Consider the following 19,919-nt stretch of genomic DNA (forward strand, 5'->3'; position numbering starts at 1 on the left):
TTGGGATTTTGGGCAACTTTAAAAATCTCTCAGCACAGTTTCTCGAATATTTCATATGTTCCCCTTTTCCTTTCTTCACCCCAATAAGTTCTTCCCCTTTGCAATGACAAAGCAAACTCCCTTCACTTATAATTCTAATCCTCCACAGTATACCTCTCACCCGCTACCCAGTCTCTACACGCTACATTTCTCTCATCTTCCCCCTCCAACTTTTAAGCACACTTTCCCTCCCCCTTTTACTTTTGTCAATTATTTTTTTAATCCCCGCTATTCTAAAGTCTTTCTTCTTCTCTTTACCTACACAAGAAGCTCTTATGTCTTTATTTTAATTACTCTCCTTTGTCAGCCAAAATGTCTCTAACTGCTGAATATAAAAATTATATTTTTCTTTTTAACATATTTTGGCCATATACTATATGTATTGTATACCCTTGATTCACTGTTAAGGTTACAAAAATTGTCCATTTTGTTTTTTTAATATGTATATTTCAAACTGTTCCGAATTGCACTTTTATCAGCTGTAATTAATTAATGTTAAGTTTAATGAAGTTTTTCTCATAAAGTACTCCATTAAAAAAGGGGTCTTGCATGGCCCAGTCATACTATTCTAGTTAAACAAAAAGAATAAAATACGTACAGGTCAAGGTACTATTTGATCCTTCTGAATGGAACTAAAGGATTAAGCATTAACATATAAACTTTAAACCACTAAGGATTTTTTTAATGGCATATCATTATAAAGAAATGGCTCAGAGTGACACAGTCAGTTCCCCTGAAAAATACACAGATTTTATAGAACATTTCAAAATCCTTTAAATGAATGCAGTTCGCAGTTCATATTCATACAACGCATTAAATATGTAATGCAAAAATGATAACTAAGAATACAAAAGTCAGGACACAAGTCAAATGCTATCATACAGTTAATATAATTTCTATACAGATACAAAAATGACTCCCTTGTTTCACATGAAAATGTCAAATGGACATTTGGTCTCTTCAGTAGTTTGAAGCAAACACTGGTGGGACTTAAAAAAGAATTGTAGCCTAAGGTGGAAATTACCAAAAAATCAGTGATGAAGCATGGAAGGTGGACTGATGAGTATAAAGAGGCAGAGCAAAGACACTTGCACAGGAATAGGGATTTGTGCAAGAAATTGGCAAATTACATAGGACCAATGCAACAGTTTCAAACTGGAACAGGCACATATGTAAACAAACATTCCTTAATGCATTAGGATGGGTTTGGATCACTGATGTAGGATCCAAGACTAATACAAGTTGCATAAAGTAGCAAAATGACACAAGGAGGGAAGAGGGAAGGCTGAAGAAACTTAATGAGATAATGATCATTTGTTTTGTTGCTGCATCCAGCCTCAACTAGTGAAGATCAGACAAATACAAGATGTTCTCTGTAGTACTAATACTTGGCAACCAGATTTCTAGAGACTTTGCATCATCCCCAGTTGACAGATGTCCACAGACCAATATCTGTCGGTACCATCTTCAGGGCTTTGGACATGCAGTCCAATGTGCTACTACAGTGGAGAAAAAGTTTACACACCCTGTTAAAATGCCATGTTTTTGTGATATAAAAAAACGAGACCACAATAAATCATTTCAAAACTTTTCCACCTTTGATGTGACTTATAACCTGTACAATTCAATTGAAAAACAAATCTGTTAGGGGAAAAAAATATAAAAAAAACACACAATACGCTGGTTGCGCAAGTGTGCACACCCATAAACTAATACTTTGTGTGTGCTCACCCTTAAACTAATACTTTGTTGAAGCATCTTTTGATTTAATTACAGCATTCAGTCTTCTTGGGAACCCACCTGATATCAATTAGAGAGACTCTGATAAACCCCAAATAAAGTTCAGCTGTCCTAATAGGAATTTCCTGACATTTACTCAGTTGCCTGCTACAGCAAAAGCCATGGTTCGCAGAGAGCTTACAAATCATCAAAGGGATCTCATTGTTGACAGGTATCAGTCAGGTGAAGTGTACAAAAAATTTCCATAGCATTGGATATACCATGGAACATGGTGAAGATAGTCATCAAAAAGTGGCGAAAATATGGGACAACAGTGACGTTGCAAAGAACTGGACATCAAAACTGATGAAAAGACAAGATGAGAACTGGTCGGGAGGCTGCCAAGAGACCTACAGCAACACTGAAGGACCTGCAGAAATTTCTGGCAAGTACTGGTTTGTGTACTACATGTGACAACAATCTCCCGTATTCTCCACATGTCTGGACTATGGGGTACGGTTGCAAGACAGAAGCCTTTTCTTATACAGAAAAACACCCAGGCCCGGCTAAAATCTGCAAAACAATACATCAAGTCTCCCAAAAGCATGTGGGAAAATGTGTTATGGTCTGATGAGACCAAGATTTAACTTTTTGGCCACAATTCCAAAAGGTGCATTTGGTGCAACACTTCGCATCACCAAAAGAACACCATCCCCACAGTGAAGCATGGTGGTGGCAGTATCATGTTTTGGGGTTGCTTTTCTTCAGTTGGAACTGGGGCTTTAGTCAAGGTGGAGGGAATTATGAACAGTTCCAAATACTAGTCACCTTTGGCCCAAAACCTTCAGGTGTCTGCTAGAAAGCTGAAGAGGAATTTCACCTTTTAATACAACAATGACCCCAAGAATACATCCAAGTCAACAGAAGAATGGCTTCACCAGAAGAAAAGTAAAGTTTTGGAATGGCCCAGCCAGAACCCAGACCTAAATCCAATAGAAAAATCTGTGGGGTGACATGAAGAGGGCTGTGCACAAGACACGCCCTCACAATCTGACAGATTTGGAGCACTTTTGCAAGGAAGAGTGGGCAAATATTGCCAAGTCAAGATGTGCCATGCTGATAGACTCCTAGCCAAGAAGAATTAAACCAAAAGGTGCTTCAACAAAGTATTAGTTTAAGGGTGTGCACACTTATGCAACCATCGTATTGTGCGTTTTTTTTAATTTTTTTTATATTTTTCCCCTAACAGATTTGTTTCTTTTTCAATTGAATTATACAGGTTATAGGTCCCATTAAAGGTGGGAAAAGTTTTGAAATGATTTATTGTGGTCTCATTTTTTTTATATCACAAAAACCTGGCATTTTAACAGGGGTGTGTAAACTTTATATCCACTGTATATGTTTTTGATGCTCTCAGTTTGTTGGTTGGCTCATTTTTCCAGAATTCCTACTAATCTACAATTGTAAGTATCCCACTGGGAGAACTTTCCCCCTATTTAATATTTAGAAAAGTAAAGAATTTCTTAAAATGTGGGAAGCAAATCTTGCATAAGGATTTTCATTTGTAGTTTGCTTTGGGCCTGAGCACAATGTTTCTAGTTCTCAGTATTGTGCTAGATTTCATTCCAAAACCTTAAAACTATGGCCAATGTCCTTGCAGCCCACATGGAGTCTTCAGATCTACCACCACTTGCCTTATTGTACACCTCAGTATTGGATGGTTCCTTCCCTAAGAAATGTAAGGATAATAAGCTGAAGGTGAAAGACATTGGAAAATCTTGTGTGCCCCCAGCCAGGTCGTCAATCGACTCAGGTGAGGTGTATTTGCAGCTCTAAGGTCTGACTAATACTAGGTCTGTACCTTCTGGTGTAACCCTTTGGGAAGGCACCATGGCTGGGAACCACAATGCAGTGATAAGTTCCACACAGACATCAGTTAGATCCGAGGCTACTTTACAGGTCTCAGTTTCAAATACCCAAGTGCTGGTAATCATAGGAGAGGATCTACTCCCCTGGTAGTGGTACATAAGGAAATACCAGGGAACCAGAGAGAGGTTGCTACCACCCATTTGCGTCCTCAGGCCTAGTTCCCAAAACCCCAGACATCTAAACCCAGAAGGCCTACTAGCTTTCCCCAGCACACACTGCCTCAGCATTCAGCCTCCTCTACCCATGTTGGTGTACATGATCTGGTAAAGTTGGGCAATTATTTCATGGAGTCCAGCGGACTCCACCAGCCAGCCAAAGGTACCTGCTTCAGGAGCCCTCCCCAGGAGGATTCAAATTCCTCAAAATCCACAGAGGTGGAAAAACAATCTTATGCAGAACATCTCCCTCTTTAAGCATACCCACATTAAGATTCTGATGACACCCTTTCCTCTGTCTCACTCCATGAGGATTTATCCTTTGGTGGAAACATTGAACTCAATGAAGGAGACATTCCACTGGGAGAGTAAGAGTTTTTAAGGCTCAGACTCATTAGAGAGTTGGAGTCTACCATCTTCCCAGACACTTAGCCATCTCACCTTTGCACGTGGTTCTGGATAATATCTTTGAGGACATCTCTCTGCACCTCAACTCCCTTTCTCCAGCTCACTTCTATAGAGTGCTTCAGATCCAAAAGAACCCAATGGCAGATCCCTTGGTGGTGCCTACAGAATCAGCAAAAGAAATCCCCAAAGGTGCAGCAAGAAATCTTTTACCAAATAACAGAGAAAGCAGAATGCTTGACAGATTAACTGTAAATTCCATATGTTAAACTACATGGTCTTTACAAGAAAAATTCATTGCTAAAGCGAGGGTGGGTGGCGTGGATCTCATAAAAGAGCTTGCAGGGAGACATACAGGAGATAGTTATATCAGTAACTATACAGGAGATAGTTACATCAGTCTTCCAGGTGTCCAGACATTCACTGAAATGTGGCAATGATGTATTAGATGCATCATATACGGCAGCTGCTATAGGGTCTGTCATATGAAGGCAAGCCTGGCTGAGGACACAACCCCCCACACCAAGTGAAGGGAGAACTCCTTGATAACCCCACTGGATAAGGAGTTCCTCTTTAGTACCCTCGCTGAGAAAGTTTTTGAGAAACTAGATAAGAAAGAGAAACAAATTAAGATGGTGAAAAAAAATTGTTTGTTTCCCCACACCTAGATACAATAGGAATTACCCAAGACTTGGCAACTGTGTCTGAGGCAAGAAAAAGGGAGACCTCACCGAGGCAAGAGGCTAAGACAGTGCAGAAAGTTGAAAGCTGATCAGGTTACTAGGCCTGGGGAATCCAGGGATCCACTGACTCCCAGAGAGTAGCTTTGACTTTCCAACATCACCCCCCCCCCAAAAATGAAAAACACAAGGGGGGGGCACAGCATTGATAGACTCGATGCAACAAGCAACAAAAGGCCTTCTTACCCAAAGACAAGGTCTCTTATTTGATCAAGTTACTAGGCCTGGGGAATCCAGGGATCCACTGCCTCCCAAAGAGTAGCTTTGACTATCCAACATCACCCCCCCCCCCAAAAAGAAAAACACAGGGGGGCACAGCATTGATAGACTCAATGCAACAAGCAACAAAAGGCCTTCTTACCCCAAGACAAGGTCTCTTATTTGACAACTTATTTGCAGAGCCTAGTGGAAAAACAGACAATCACAGCAAGCAAATTCCTAAGGGAACTGTGGTACATGGCAGCTTGCATCTTAATGGTACCCCTTTCAAAATTCCACATGAGGATACTCTAAAGGTTCTTTACAAACACATGGGAACAACATTCATGACCTTTAGAAACCCTGGTATTCATTACAATACAAATAGGAATCATATCTACCTACTAAGACCTGCCATTTTCAAATGCCTGGTGCTTCTAGACCCTGTCGGCAGTGTCCTCATCCTCATGGTAAGTTGTATTAGTTGTAGATGTTTGCCCTATTTAATTTACAGTAGAAATGACAGTCGTCACTTGCCCTGTTGAATTCTTAGTAGTATCTGCTTGCCCTCTTTCATTTACAGTAGAAACAACAGTAATTATCAGCCCTGTTGAATTCTAAGTTGTAACTGCTTGCCCTGTTTAACTTACAGTAGAAACAGTGATTACTAGCCCTGTTGAATTCTTAGCTGTAAATGCTTGCCCTGTCTAACTTACAGTAGAAATGATAGTAATTGCTTGCCATGTTTAATTCAAAATGGAAACGGCAGTTGAAAGTCCTATATTGCAAATGCTTGCCCTATGTCATGGTTTGTAGATGTGTTAGATTTGAGTTTGTGTTTCATGTTGTCTGTGCTCTAGTATTATAAATGCAGCATATACTGGAGTTGTGTGCTTAAAGTTATGCCCAGATTTGCCAAACGCAAGCATGGTTCTGACTAAGGTTTAAAATAAAGTGTGCATGATGATCGCAGCTTCACAGAGCTTGTAAGTTACAGTAAATAATGTAATTTATGTGAATAGATACTGCTCTGTGCTTCTTAAGTGCTGCTTTTGACCAGCCGTGATGTATAGGGGGAAATAATGCAAACTGACCTGATCTGGGCTAGGAAAAAGCAAAGTAGAAGCCATTTTAACTGCTAATTGTGTGCTGAATGAACTAATGTCTTCCCGTTTTTCACTAGCAGTCCCCTATCCCTGACAACCAATAAACTTGTTTATTCTTGTTCCTTGGTCTGCTATTATAGTACTGAATTGCCTCTTGCCCAACTATTTAATTAACTTGCTCCAATCTAATTTCCAGGTAGTTCCCCAATATAAAATCCCAAAAACAGTGCTCTCTGACCAAGAGGGACGCTACCCTGCTGAACACAGTACACTGAAGTCAGCCCACTACAAAGTGCCAAGGTGGAAACTTAACACTGTTCACCATTTTAAACTGTAAGCTGCTGACTGGGGTCTAAAGCACCTATAGTTTGTCCCCATTATAAATTGGCTAACTCCCAACCCTAACTAAAGTGCAGTTTAACCCCTGCACCCTCTAACTATTGTATTTCGAACCTTAAAACAACCCTAGATTTGTATTAACTTTAAAACATTCACTAAAAATTGTATTACAAAACAGCAAACCTATTTACTAAAAATTGTATTAAAAACAGCAAACCTATAGCTAGAAAAATTAAGAGCTAAAACTAGTCTAATTAAGAGCTAAAATACTTACCTTAGAGCTTTAGGAAGCCCTAGGAAACCTTGTAAACTGCAATAGCCCCACTACGCTCCCCTCCCTGCCCCCAATTCCCACACGCCCCCACTACCTCAATTTATAGTACAATAACCACTCCCCCACTTACTAGATCCTATCAGCCTTCATCTGGGTTATTTTGTCCCACCCCCATTCCTCTACCTACATTTCACTAGCACCTATTAGCTTCTATATGGCATTCTCCCACCCCCTCCCAGCACAGTTATTTAATTAACTTCTGGTGTTGCATCACCAGGTAAAACAGTTCCTTAATGCACTAGCTGTATCCCAAGCAATGATACACTCCTCTCTACTACTCATCTTGCTGGTCCCATACCTCCTTACCTTGTATGAAAACCAGTTTCTCACGAGATTTCAGGTCCCGAAGGGCCATACTATCACCCCAGCTGTAAATCATCCCACCTTCAACCATACTTACAGTACCAGGTCCTGTCCAACATCTTGTTCACTCTACCAACACATCAACTCCAGGCACATTAGCTCTAGATCCAAACACTACCACAAACTTATAAACAAATTCCTGAAGCTTATCACCAACTACAGAGCTAGCCTAATACTTGGTGGTGATATTCACCCCAACCCTGGCCCATCCACTTCTGATATATACACCCCCTCTACTTGTAACCTAAGCTATAAACCTACAATCAATAGACCAACTAACTCTCTCCTAGCTTGTCATCTCAATATTAGAAGCATTAATAACAAGGTACAGGAACTGCATGCACTCCTGGCTGTCCACTCCCCTGAGATTCTCTGTTTATCTGAAACCTGGTTAAAACCTAACACTACAGACAATGAAGTGTTACCACCTGGGAATATCATACACAGGCTGGATCGTGTTTCCAGGAGGGGAAGTGGGATAGCTATACTCTATACATCTGAGTTGAACGTGACCATAGATGTAATACAACCACCACAGATTAATAACTTAGATTCTTGCCACCAAATTGCAACTTAATAAAAGTAAATGCATTAATGTCATCTGCATGTACATTCCCCCAGGAAACAATATAGCTACACTTGAAGACACCCTGCACTGGCTATCATGTCACTATCCCCAAGAAACCCTACTACTCAGAGATTTTAACATAGACTGGGGCACCTATTCCTTAGAATCCCCAAACACCCATATTAACTTGCATGCATTTACACAAATCATATCCACCCCTACCAGGATAGGTAAACCCAACCAAAAAGAAAGCATACTTGACTGGGTACTCAAATAGTCACCCCCAACTGTACACCTCTGGTACCCTCCCCGATGATCTAAGTGATCACCTTCTCACACATATAATTAAGCATAAAGCCATTAACCCCCCAACAATCCTTTCTCAGAAAAGTTAGAAACAAAAAAAAAAAAACTTTGACCCTGCCAAATTCCAACAGGAACTTAACTCATGTAATCGGTCTATTCTAAAACACCTCCCCTTAGAGGAGGCAGCTGTATACTTTCATAACAAATTCCTTGAGATCCTTGATTTGCATGCACCTGTTCGTTCAAAGAGAACAAAAGCAAAAACTGCACCATGGCTTTCTAAAGAGTCTAGACTCAAAATTACCCTTAGAAACAAAGCATGGGCTTTATAATGTTCTACTAAAGACCCCCAAGATCACATTAAATACAGGCAATCTAGGAACAAAACTAAAAAATCCATGTTGCAAGACAAAAAACAATACTAGTGTAATTTACAGATAGTACATCAAAATAACCCTCAGAAGTTTTGGGCAGGTTTGAATAATCTACTACATCCTGGACAAACTTCTACCCCTATCCCCATTGCTACTATTGATAACCCACCCCCCCCAGGATGTTTCAAATAGTTTTAACTGATTCTTTACTGAGACAATTCAAGCCCTAGCTAGCCAATTGTCTCTTAGCTCCCCTGGCCCTGATTGTACTACCCCTAGAAACCTACTCTCGTTCAGCTTCCAACCAGTTTCCACATCACTTATCCGTACCTTGATCAAAAAATTAAAACCCACCACACACACTGCTGATCAACTCCCTGCCGAGTACCTTCAAAAATCAGCTGATGCTTTTGCTTACCCATTATCAATACTAATTAATCGAACCACAGTAGAAGCTACAATTCCCACTATCTGGAAGATATCCTGCGTAATGCCACTTCACAAAGGAGACAGCTCTACTGAATTCTCCAGTTACAGGCCAATAGCTATACTCTCTCCACTTGCAAAGATTATTAAAAACAAAATGAAAACTTCAGCAAAGCTAGAACTTCCACCGAGTGACCTCCCAAACCTCTTGTATCAGAGGCATATGGGATATATGCAAATGATCCTTATGAAGATCAGGTGTTTCAGCTAATTGGCGATTCTGAATGCCCATGACTTGTTTCGTCGTTTTAATGGACAATTTCATGGAAGTTTTCATTTTGTTTTTACTGATTGTTTTTTCAGTGACCTTCTCACTGCATTGAGCAGTTCAAACAGATGATAGAACCAAAGGAATACCGACAGAAAGTGGATCCAGGTTATGAGAAAGACACCAAACAGAAAACCTCTTCCATTTTGATAAGTAGGATTTCCTAGCAGTGGGTTTCCTGGCTTCCTGTAGGACTCTATGCACATCCTCAAAAAAGGTGTCCGTGAGGAATCAAAATCCTATCACCCATAGTGTCAGCTGAAGAGTGGACAGGTCGGCATGGGTGAGACATCCCTTGTCTTATGTCAGTAGATCCACCCTGTGAGGTAACTTGTGACGATTCCCCTTGGCTAAATGCAAGATAGGGAACCAATGCCATCTCGGCCAAAAGGGAGTCACCAACAAGATTTTGGGAGAATATTTTGAACAGGACTTCTAGAATAAGGGGAAGGAGAGGAAAGGCATACAGAAACATCCCATTCCAAGAAAAAGAGAGGGTGTCCACCTTCCAAACCAGGGGACTTGGGACTCTAGCACAAAATAAAGGAAGTTGCCTATTCAGAGGAGAGGCAAAACGTTCTAGTTGAGGACTACCCCACTGGTGGACGATGTCCAGAAACACATCCTTGTAAAGCATCAATTCATGGGACTGAGTTATGGACCTTCTCAGAGAATCTGCCACAGTGTTTTGACCCAAGGGAATGCAGACTGCCTGAAGCGTCACTTGATACAGGATAGCTAGTTCCCACACTAGGAGAGCTGTCAAAGAAGATAAGACCTTCTCCCCTCTGCTTGTCAACATACTACATCACTATGGTATTATCTGTAAAGACCTTGACAGGTCCTGGGGAAAAGAGAGAATGAAAGGGTTCAACAGCCAGCATAAGAGCTCTCACCTCTTTGACGTTGATGTATTCTTTCTGTTGAACAGGTGTGACCAGACTCCCTGCATCTTTAGGGAGCCGAATGCTGCTCCCCATCCCACGTCTGAAGCATTTATGAACAACTCCAGAGATGGAAGAGGTGGATGAAAAGGGAGTTCTACACTGAGTGTCAACTGTTGAAATCACCACCGAAGCACCTGCTTGAGACAAGGAAGAAAAGGAACTAAAAATATGAGGGGATGAGAATGCTGAAGCCAAACTGACTTTAGAAACCAGTGAAGTTTTCTCATGTGGAGTCTAGCAAAATGGGAGCATAGGAATGGTGGAAGCCATGAACCCAGAGCTCCCAGAAATTCCATGGTTGTTAGTGAAGCCAGATGAAGAAGGGATTAAAAAAAAGGAAATAAGAATAAGGGCCTTGGAAGAAGGCATGGATGTCAGCATAGGAACAGTCTGGAGCCTGTACCCCACAAAGACATGAACATGAGACTGAATCAGAAAGGACTTTTTGAAATTTATAGTGAAACCAAAAGCTCTGTAGAAGGGAAATGGCAAAGTGAAGATTTTGCAAAAAAGTCTCTGGAAAAGATGCCTGGAATAGGAGATCGTCCAAGTAGGGAAAAGACTTGGAACCCCCTTAGCCTGCAAAAAGCAATCACAAGAGTGAGGCATTTGGTGAATACCCTTGGGGCAGTAGAAAGGGTAAAGCAGAGAACTGAAAATGTCAGGAAGCAACAGAGAAATGTAAAAACTTCCTGAAAAGGGGATGGAGTGGGACATGAAGATAAGCATTCTTGAGGTCCAGAGACACTGTATAAGCCTGAGGAAGCAGAAGAGGAAACAAGGTCTGAAGGGACAACACATGAAAAAAGGAGACCTTCAGAAAGATGTTTAGATGACAGAGGTCCAGAATAGGTCTCCAAGTGCCCTCTTTCCTGGGCACTAAAATATTCTGTAGTAAACCCCCCCTCCCCCTTTGAGAAATTGGGACTTCCAACATAGTTCCATGAGTCAAGAGATCCCGAAGCACTCCTGGAAAGAAGGACAACTGCTCCTGAAGGGGCTGAGGAATTCCCATAAAAGGGGAAAGAGATTTCCAGACCATGAAATACCCTTGGTGGATAATGGACAGAACCCAGGAGCCCTGAGTAATCTTTAACCAAACAGGAAGCAAAAGTGACTGACAAAGAGAAAGTGAAATGTGGCTGAGATGAACAGAATAGTCACACAGCACCTTGGTTTGTCAAGAAGAGGAGACTTCTGGGGCATAGAAGTCTGGGTAGCTTTAGCAGGAGGAGCCCAATTCCCACCGTTCTTACCCTTGGGGGAGGGTGAGACTGCCTGCAAACAAAGGCTGGCTTATTGGGGTAATTTTTCTGAAATTTAGGTACAGAAAAAATAAAAACATGCTTAAGTTCCTGCAAGGCCCTACCCTTATCCCGAAGGGACTTAAATCCGCAGCAGCTTCACCAAACAAGTGTTTCTTGTCCAGAGGAGCATCCATCAACTTAGCCTTAATATCATCAGACAACGGTTAAAGCTGAAGCCAGGAATATCTCATCACAGAACCAAAGGCAGTTGTCCCAAAGAAGCATCTGCTTTATCATAACTACACTTAATAGAATGGTGAACCACCTGGGATGAAGTCCCTGACAAGAAAAAAGCAGAAGTATTCCCTACAAAGTCAGGAAGATCGGAAATTACCTGACAGGCCTGGAAAAGAAGAGTCAAAATGCACAGGTGATAACAAAACCGGAACTGCAGACAAAGGATACGGCTCACAGCTCAAAAACAAATGTCCAAAAAGAAAAAGCTGAGCCAAACCACCACGGCTGTAGCAGAACACAACTTTATTTACAGAAATTAAATGCTAGGAGTAAGCGCTTTCACAATCACACTGACCACTTCATCAGACTGCTGTTACCAATCAACTCATATGTTATGTCAACTTATTTAAACTCTTTATCGTCCAATAAGCAGCTCAACCAAATTAAAATATAATTAATCAAAAATACTACTAACTTTTTTAAAAGCTTTTAAAACCCCCTTTGAATAAATTCTATGTACACACTATATAAACAAAGACTTATTGCATTTTACCTAAATAAAAATGTAAAATAACACAAATATCTTACTTAAAAATTACATACAGAGAATGTAGTGCTTATTTTCTTATCACACTCCATTTAATGTCTACGTGCCCTTGCTTTGAGGAAGGTTTTAAGTGAGACAGCTTCACTGATTGGTATAAGCAGTCTGATGAAGCGGTCAGTGTGATTGTGAAACTCCTTACCCCTAGCATTTATTTTCTGTAAATAAAGTTGTGTTTTGCTACAGCCATGGTGGTTTGGCTCAGCTTTTTGGCTCAGCTTCTTCTTTTAAGAGCCAAAATGCACCTGGACATATGGGTCTGATAACGGACAGCCTTAAAAGCCAAGGTAGTAGAGGTATAAAACTTCTTACCTAGCCTTTCAATAGTTCTGTTACCTTTATCAGAAGGAAGTAACTTAGTAGAAGCCAGCAACTGAGATGGCTTGTCAGAAGCCACAGACACCACAGAAGGGTCAGCCGAAGGACACCTACATAGAAATTTGCAGTCCTCAGGCACCCTATAATACCTATCAGGTTTCTTGGGGGTAAGGGGCTAGGGATCAAGAGCCTTAGAAGCCATAGAAAAGGTATCAAACAAAGCAGGTAAAACAGGAGGAAAAGCAGGTGGTCTAGGAGAGTCTATTTGCAGCAGTTCATAATACCTCTTCTGTACCTCAGAAACCTGGGCACAATCTCATTTAAAAAATGTTATCCTTCTAGAGAGAGCGTCTCCAAAAGAAATTTCCTTGAAAGAAGTAAATGTTAGGACTAGTAGATTCCTCTTCCTCAGACCCATATTCTAAACGAGAGGAGAATCTGAGATGAGTAAGCAAGGGATTCTCTTCTGAATCCACTTCCTCCTCAGAGGAATCCTGTTCCCTGGGTCTTTTAAGGGAAGTTGGTGACCTGGGGGCTGGAACAGAACCTCCCCGAGGTTTCAAAGCCATCAAAGCATTAAACAACCCCCGAGTGAAATTCTGCCATTCACTTTGCAGATCCTATGGAGTTGGAGAAATGTGCTTAGTCTTCTGCGTTTTCTTCAAAGAGTCAACTGCCTTATACAACGAAAAGGGTCAGACCCAGGAAAGGCATTCAATAATAGTAGTTGGGACTTCTCTGACCAAAATTTGAGGAACACGCCTAGGCCCCTCGGAAATCATCAGCTGCAGTTCCCCTAAACATCCAAAGCAGATGTCTGCAAGGCCCCCAGGACATGTTAAGTTGGATCCATGCCTGTCTCTAAAATGGTCGCGGCAAAAGAATCAAACAATAGAGCCGGGCGATCCTCTAAGCTTTCACTCACCTAGGGAGGGATGTCTAGTGGAGACTGAACAGCAGAAGAATCCAGCCTAGAATTCTTGGCCTTCTTCACAGACTGCTGACCCTTGGAGCAGGAAGTTCCTTCCATTTGGCGTTTAGCTAAAAGCTTAACATGCTGATTCTCCGAATACAAAGCCAAAAAGGTAGACTATGGAGCATCTTGGGAACAAAGGCCTGACAAACTGAATAGGCTGTATGGTCGTGGGAATCACCCAGACAAAACAAGCACTGCTCGTGACAGTCTTTAATGAGGAATCTGTCTCCCACACTGGTATTTACCCTCCTTGGATGACACGAAACCCCACAAGCAACAAAAAAACAATGAAATGATAAGATACAAAAAAAACCAACGGGAAACTTATCTGAAAAGTCTTGGTGAACCAGCAACAAAACAGGCAATCAGACAGATGATCAACAGATGGCATTAAGACTCGCAGCAAAGAAGTTTTGAGGATACAGGAGCATACATGTGACGTACGGTGTACCTTAAAGCAACCTATAAAGGCTTTGGTATACTGGCTGGGAGTTGGGCCACCCTTGGCAAGGGATCCTTATTGCAATGAATACTGCAACAGTGAAATGGAAGGACAGCAAAGAAAATTACATGTAAACAAAAAATAAATGAGGACAGTGTTTCTAGCAATAAAAGCCTTCCAAAGCAACCTGACCCTAACAACGCTGCAGATTAGGACAGACACCACCACAGTGATGTGGCACATAAACAAGCGAGAACTCAATTATACCCTGTGTGCAGTTTAGAGATAAAGGAATGGCTTCTGGCACAAAGGCAACTCCATTAACAGCAACATACATCCCAGGCCAGAACACCACAGCAGCTGAGAAAAAGAAGTTATGTCTTACCATAATGTTCCATCTGTATTGTTGATCTTCGTTCAGTCATTACGTATGGGTATCGGTTCCGAGCTCGGAACTGAGCCAGCCATTTTCCAAGCTCGCGTCAGCTTCAAACTCTCGAGCTAAACTCTTACCCACAATTCCCCTCTCCCTGTTACCTCAGATTGAGTTTGCAAGTTAAAGAAGGTAGAGGCTACCTCTGGTCAAATAACCTAAGAGAACTGGATGGCGAGATCCACTAGAAACCACAGGAAGGGGGAAGGAGGGAGGGTCGTAATGACCGAATGATGATCAACAATACAGATGGAACGTTATGGTAAGACATAACTTCTTTATCTGATATTGTTAATCCTCGTTCATTCCTTACGCATGGGACAGAGTCCCCGGCTACCTCTATTCCTGGGAGGCTCTCATGGAAGGACATTCCTGAGCACCATAGAACCGAAAGATGCTCTTCCCCCTGGAGGCCAAATCCAATTTGTAATGATTGATGAAAGTATGAGGCGTAGCCCAAGTTGCAGCTGCAAAGATGTCATGTAAAGAAGTTCTGGCATGGAAGGCAGCAGAAGTTGCCACCGACCTTGTTGAATGAGCTTTCATGGTAGTAGGCAAAGAAATGTTACATTGTGTGTAAATAAAGGTCACACAGTCCTTCAACCATCTAGCTAATGTGACCTTAGCAACAGCTGATCCTAATCTAGGTCCAGAAAAGGCCAAAAGTAACTGGTCAGATTTACAAAAGGGTTTAGTCCTGTTTAGGTAAAAACGGATTTGCCTGTGAATATCAAGGGTATGTAGGCAATACTCTCCTCTGTTTGAATGGTTGGGAAAGAAAACTGGCAATTCAATGGCTTGATTAATGGACATTTCAAATCACTTTAGGCAGAAACGACGGATTACTTCTCACAGACACTCTATCTCTATGAAAAATCAAGTATGGACTCTTGATGCATAATGTTTGAAGTTCAGAAATACGTCTGGCAGAAGTAATAGCGACCAAAAACAAGGTTTTCCATGACAAATACTTGAGGTCGCAAGAGGAGGCTGGTTCAAAAGGTGCCATTGTCAGAGCTTGCAGAACTAATGATAAATCCCATGGTTGAATAGGTTCTCTAAAAGGTGGCTTCAGATGATTCACACCCTCTATGAAGGTCTTGCACAATTTATGGGACATAAGAGAGGAATCTTGGACACCCTCATGAAAATTAGAAATTGAAGCCACATGAACTCTAATGGTAGAGCCTAACAGACCCGACTGAAAAAGGTCAGCCAGATAGTCTAGTATTATCGACACTGGTGCTGAAAAGGGGTCTACTTGTTTATCTTTCAGCCAACAGATAAATCTTTTCCACTTGCTCAGATAAGTAATTCTAGTGGAGGACTTATGAGAAGCAATAAGAATATCACGTACTACTAGGAATGACCAGGGAAAGAATTCCTGGAACCCTGGTTACGCGGGCCCCCCTCTGCCCTGAAAGGAGCGTATTTCGTGTGAGTTTCCCCCTCTGCCTCTGGGGGAAAACTCAGCTTGTGTGTCATGGAAAGGACCCTGAGATTTCTTGAACCATATCTTCCCACTCTTTTGGTTTCGGGAGAAAGCATGTTGAGGGGAAGAATAACGGACACCTACGACAGAAAGGGTCTTATCATCTTGTTCACATCTGGCCTGTGTGCTTTTAACTTTGGGCCCAAACAACGAGGAGGGCTCAATGGCGGCATTAAGAAAGGAAGACTTGAAAGGTTCCGTGAAGTTGCACAAGCGCATCTAGGTGTGTCGTCTCAAGACCGCAGATAAACCCGCCGCTCTAGCTGCTCCTTCTGATGCGTGATATATTAATCGCATAGAGGAGTTAGATATAGACTCAATGGTGGCTAGCTGAGAGGCAACTTTGTCATGGACCTCATCAGACACTGCACCAGCCAAGGTTTCAGAGAGCTCCGAGTCCAGATCCCTTTGAAGCCTGGTAAAATGTGCCATATAATTCAGGGACCTGATAGCAAAGGTCGCTGAAGCAAAAGTGTGCTTCCCTATTCTGTCCAGGGCCCGGGACTCTGTTAGGCGGATGGACAGTCTGGCTTTCTTCTTCTGCCAGATCCTTTTTTGTTGCGGCCGCCACCACCAAAGCATCTACAGGAAGACCCTTGGACCAATGGGGATCTGAAGCAGGAGGGGACAAGATCTTATTAGGCCTCTGGGGAATAGCTTCAACAGTATCAGGGGCCTTCCAAGCACGCTGCACAATGAACTTGACAAGTTCATCGGCAGGTGGAGTAACCCAAGAAGTAGGGGGCTGGGTGCGAAAAGCTTGCAGGAGCACAGATTCCTCAGGGGTCGGATTAGAGGGCCACCAGTCACCTCTCTGTTTTAGGATTTCCAGGATATCGCCAAAGGATACCTCAGAGGTTGAGCGAGGGGATCCTTCCCCCTCATCGAAATCTGTGTCTTCGGTGAGAGACTCCTCTGTGGAGTCTATGTGCTTCCTCTTACACAAACTTTCCTGGTGGACCTCCTCAGCAGGAGAAGCTGGAGAAGACAACGGAAAAGGGGATTCCTGAGGAAATATGTCCTGAGGCCCTTGCACCCGGTGTCCGCTAGGTGCGACTTGTGAAACCAGTGTACCAGAGGAGGGCGGAGGTATAGACAGTCCAATATCGCCAGCAGCAGCAAAAGCCTTCTCCATCAGCTGGAAGGCTGGTCCACCCGGAGAGGAGTGTATGTCGAGGACAGGGGGCACTCCTCCCCTAAGTAGCTCAGCCTGCCGACTCGGAGTCCGTGGATGGCTGTGGAGCAGTAAGCTATGCATATCACAGCTGACATCCTGGGTCGTAGCAAAACTTTCCTGCCACGAAGTCAACTGCGGTTCATTAGTGAGATCCATAAAGGGAACTGCAGAAGGGGAAGACTGTACTATATCCATGGACTTCAAAGGTAATGAAGGAGGAGAATAAGTAGGTGTCTTTGGAGATGGATGACCACCTCCCAAGGAAGGATAGTTCCTAGGGGGGGTGGAATACCTCTGGCCAAGAATGCCTGGTGCACAAGACGCAACTCATGTTCAGAAAGATGTCTAGTGGACCTCACCGAGACTGAGGGAGAAACAGGCCTGTCCACAAAAGAGGCAGACTCTGGTGCCCATCTCATCTGATCGCACAGAGGACAACGGTGCCGAGAAAGACTGCACTACTGAAGTCTGCACCGAAGGAGTCATCGGTGCCGATGTCATTGTCTGCACCGACACAGGGATCGGTGCCGAAGTGGTTGTCAGTGCCGAAAATGGAACAGACAAAACTGGAGTCAGTAATAAAGGCCTCGTTTCCAAGGAAGATCTCTGAGCAGACGCGGTCAAGGTCTGCGCCGAATGAATGGTCGGTGCAGATACAGTGGTAAAGGTCTGAATCGAGGAGCCCCTCGATGCCGATATGTATAAGGCTGCAGGTGAGGACGGAGCCGAAATCACTAATGGTGCCGAAGGTCTAGGCATCGAAAGCACTGGGGCTGACTGAGACAGCTCAGGAGCCGAAATTTTTGCCTTTTTAGATTTTGGTTGTTGAGAGTCTCCAGCCGGGGATGAAGGCAAGGATTTAGCCTTAGTAGAAACAATTTTCTTATGGGCTTTAGGAGGGGTTGAGACCTCTGACCCAGAAATAGCCTCTTAAAAGGGAGATTTTAGAAGTCCCTTCGGTATCAGCTTATTTTTCTTTTCTAACAAAGTTCTATTAGAAAAGTTTTCACATATAGTACAAGATGGTTCAACAGATAAATGGGAAGCTCCCAAACAATAAACACATAAAAAGTGTGCATCAGAAGTAGGCAGTTTGTGTCCACAATCAGAACACCGCTTAAACTCCGGACTACCCTTTTTATCTGCCATATTAACAAAAGAAAAGTACCAACAATGGTACAAGAGAGTACCCAAAGGTATGAAAAAGAAAGGAAAGGGATTACCAATGATGGTAAGGAGAAATTACCTCGCGGTAAAAAGGGTAAGTAAAGGACAGAGAAGAAAACCTGAAAATATGAATGCTAGATGCAATAGGACAAGAGACAATAAAATGTTAACTTTTCTGACAGAAAAGTAATTTGTAAAGCAATTAAACAACAATTGACTGTACTTGGCTCAAGAGAAGTGGCTTGACACGACCAGATGGAAATGCGGCAAATGAAATCTGAGGTAACAGGGAGAGGGGAACTGTGGGTAAGAGTTTAGCTCGAGAGTTTGAAGCCGACATGAGCTTAGAAAATGGCCGGTTTGGTTCCGAGCTCGGAACCGATATCCATACGTAAGGAATGAACGAGGATTAACAATATCAGATGGGACCTTCTAGACCCCAATGAATGGTTGCTGGAGACAAAGAGAGAGAGAAAGCACATTCCTTGGACCTCACCCACCAATGGGGAAACCACAGTATTGATCTCTTTGCCGATCCTCTGAACAGTACAAACTTTCTGCTCCAGAAACTGTCAAACTGGGTCATGGACAGCAGACACTTTCTCCTTCAAATAATTAGACCACTTCCTGTATGCCTTCCATTCATTACCCTAATCCCCAGGGTACTGCAGAAGTGGAAAAGGTTTTCTATTTGGTGCCAGGGCAAAGGTACAAATCCACTTAGTGCTAACATGAAGCAAGTGCTGGAAAAACCTTTCAGAATTATGTAAGCACAGCCTTTCTTATTTAAGTATTAAAGCACATGCATCTACCATTTCTGCTTTCTTACTTTGTTCTTGTTTCATATGTTCACCCCCATTTGAAACAGTTTCTTAAAGTAATACACCTGACACCACCTAGTAAAAATCCTATACCCTCTGGGAACCTGAACATCCTGTTGGAAAAGCTTACCCTGAAACTTTTTGAGCCAGCAACCTCAGCCACTCTACAGATGCTCTCATGGAAGACCACCTGACTGATATCAATTACCTCAGCCAAGTGGGTTTCAGAACTGCAAGCCCTGAAGTGCAAAGAACCCTTCACTATATTCTGTAGTGATACAGATACCCGGAGAACTAATCCTTCACTCACCCCCATGTAGTGTCAAAGTTCTCCTTAAATCAAGCTATACACCAACCAGTATTTTCCCTAACCCTCAAAATAAAGCTGAAAAATCCTGCATTCACTGGATGTGCACAGACAGAATAACTACTGCCTTAGCAGGACACAAACTTCAAATACAGCAAATCAATTTTTGGTGGACTCTGCACAAAGAAAAGACCTCAGGCCTGTCTCCAGTCAATTTTAAAATGGATAGCTAACTGTTCTACCTTTTGCTATACATATCATGGAAGTCAACTGCCAATATTTGTCAGGGCACATTCCACCAGAGAGAGTGGCCACCACTGCCATCCAAAAAGGCATCCCTACTCAGGCCACTTTGAAAACTGTCATCTGGTCCTGTCCACACCTTTACCAAACACTACCATTTAGGCATTGCATCCAAGGCT

The 19,919-nt window shown here is 42.5% G+C and overlaps 1 protein-coding gene across 3 annotated transcripts in view; it reads right to left on the reverse strand.

Annotated features, from left to right (window-relative positions):
- Window positions 1-19,919, reverse strand: part of TYW5 (tRNA-yW synthesizing protein 5) — a 200,064-nt gene that overhangs the window by 1,260 nt on the left and 178,885 nt on the right. The window lies entirely within an intron of this gene.

This window comes from Protopterus annectens, chromosome 2.part0 (genome assembly GCF_019279795.1).
Source record: "Protopterus annectens isolate FY-2018-M chromosome 2.part0, PAN1.0, whole genome shotgun sequence".
Taxonomy (NCBI): domain Eukaryota; kingdom Metazoa; phylum Chordata; order Ceratodontiformes; family Protopteridae; genus Protopterus; species Protopterus annectens.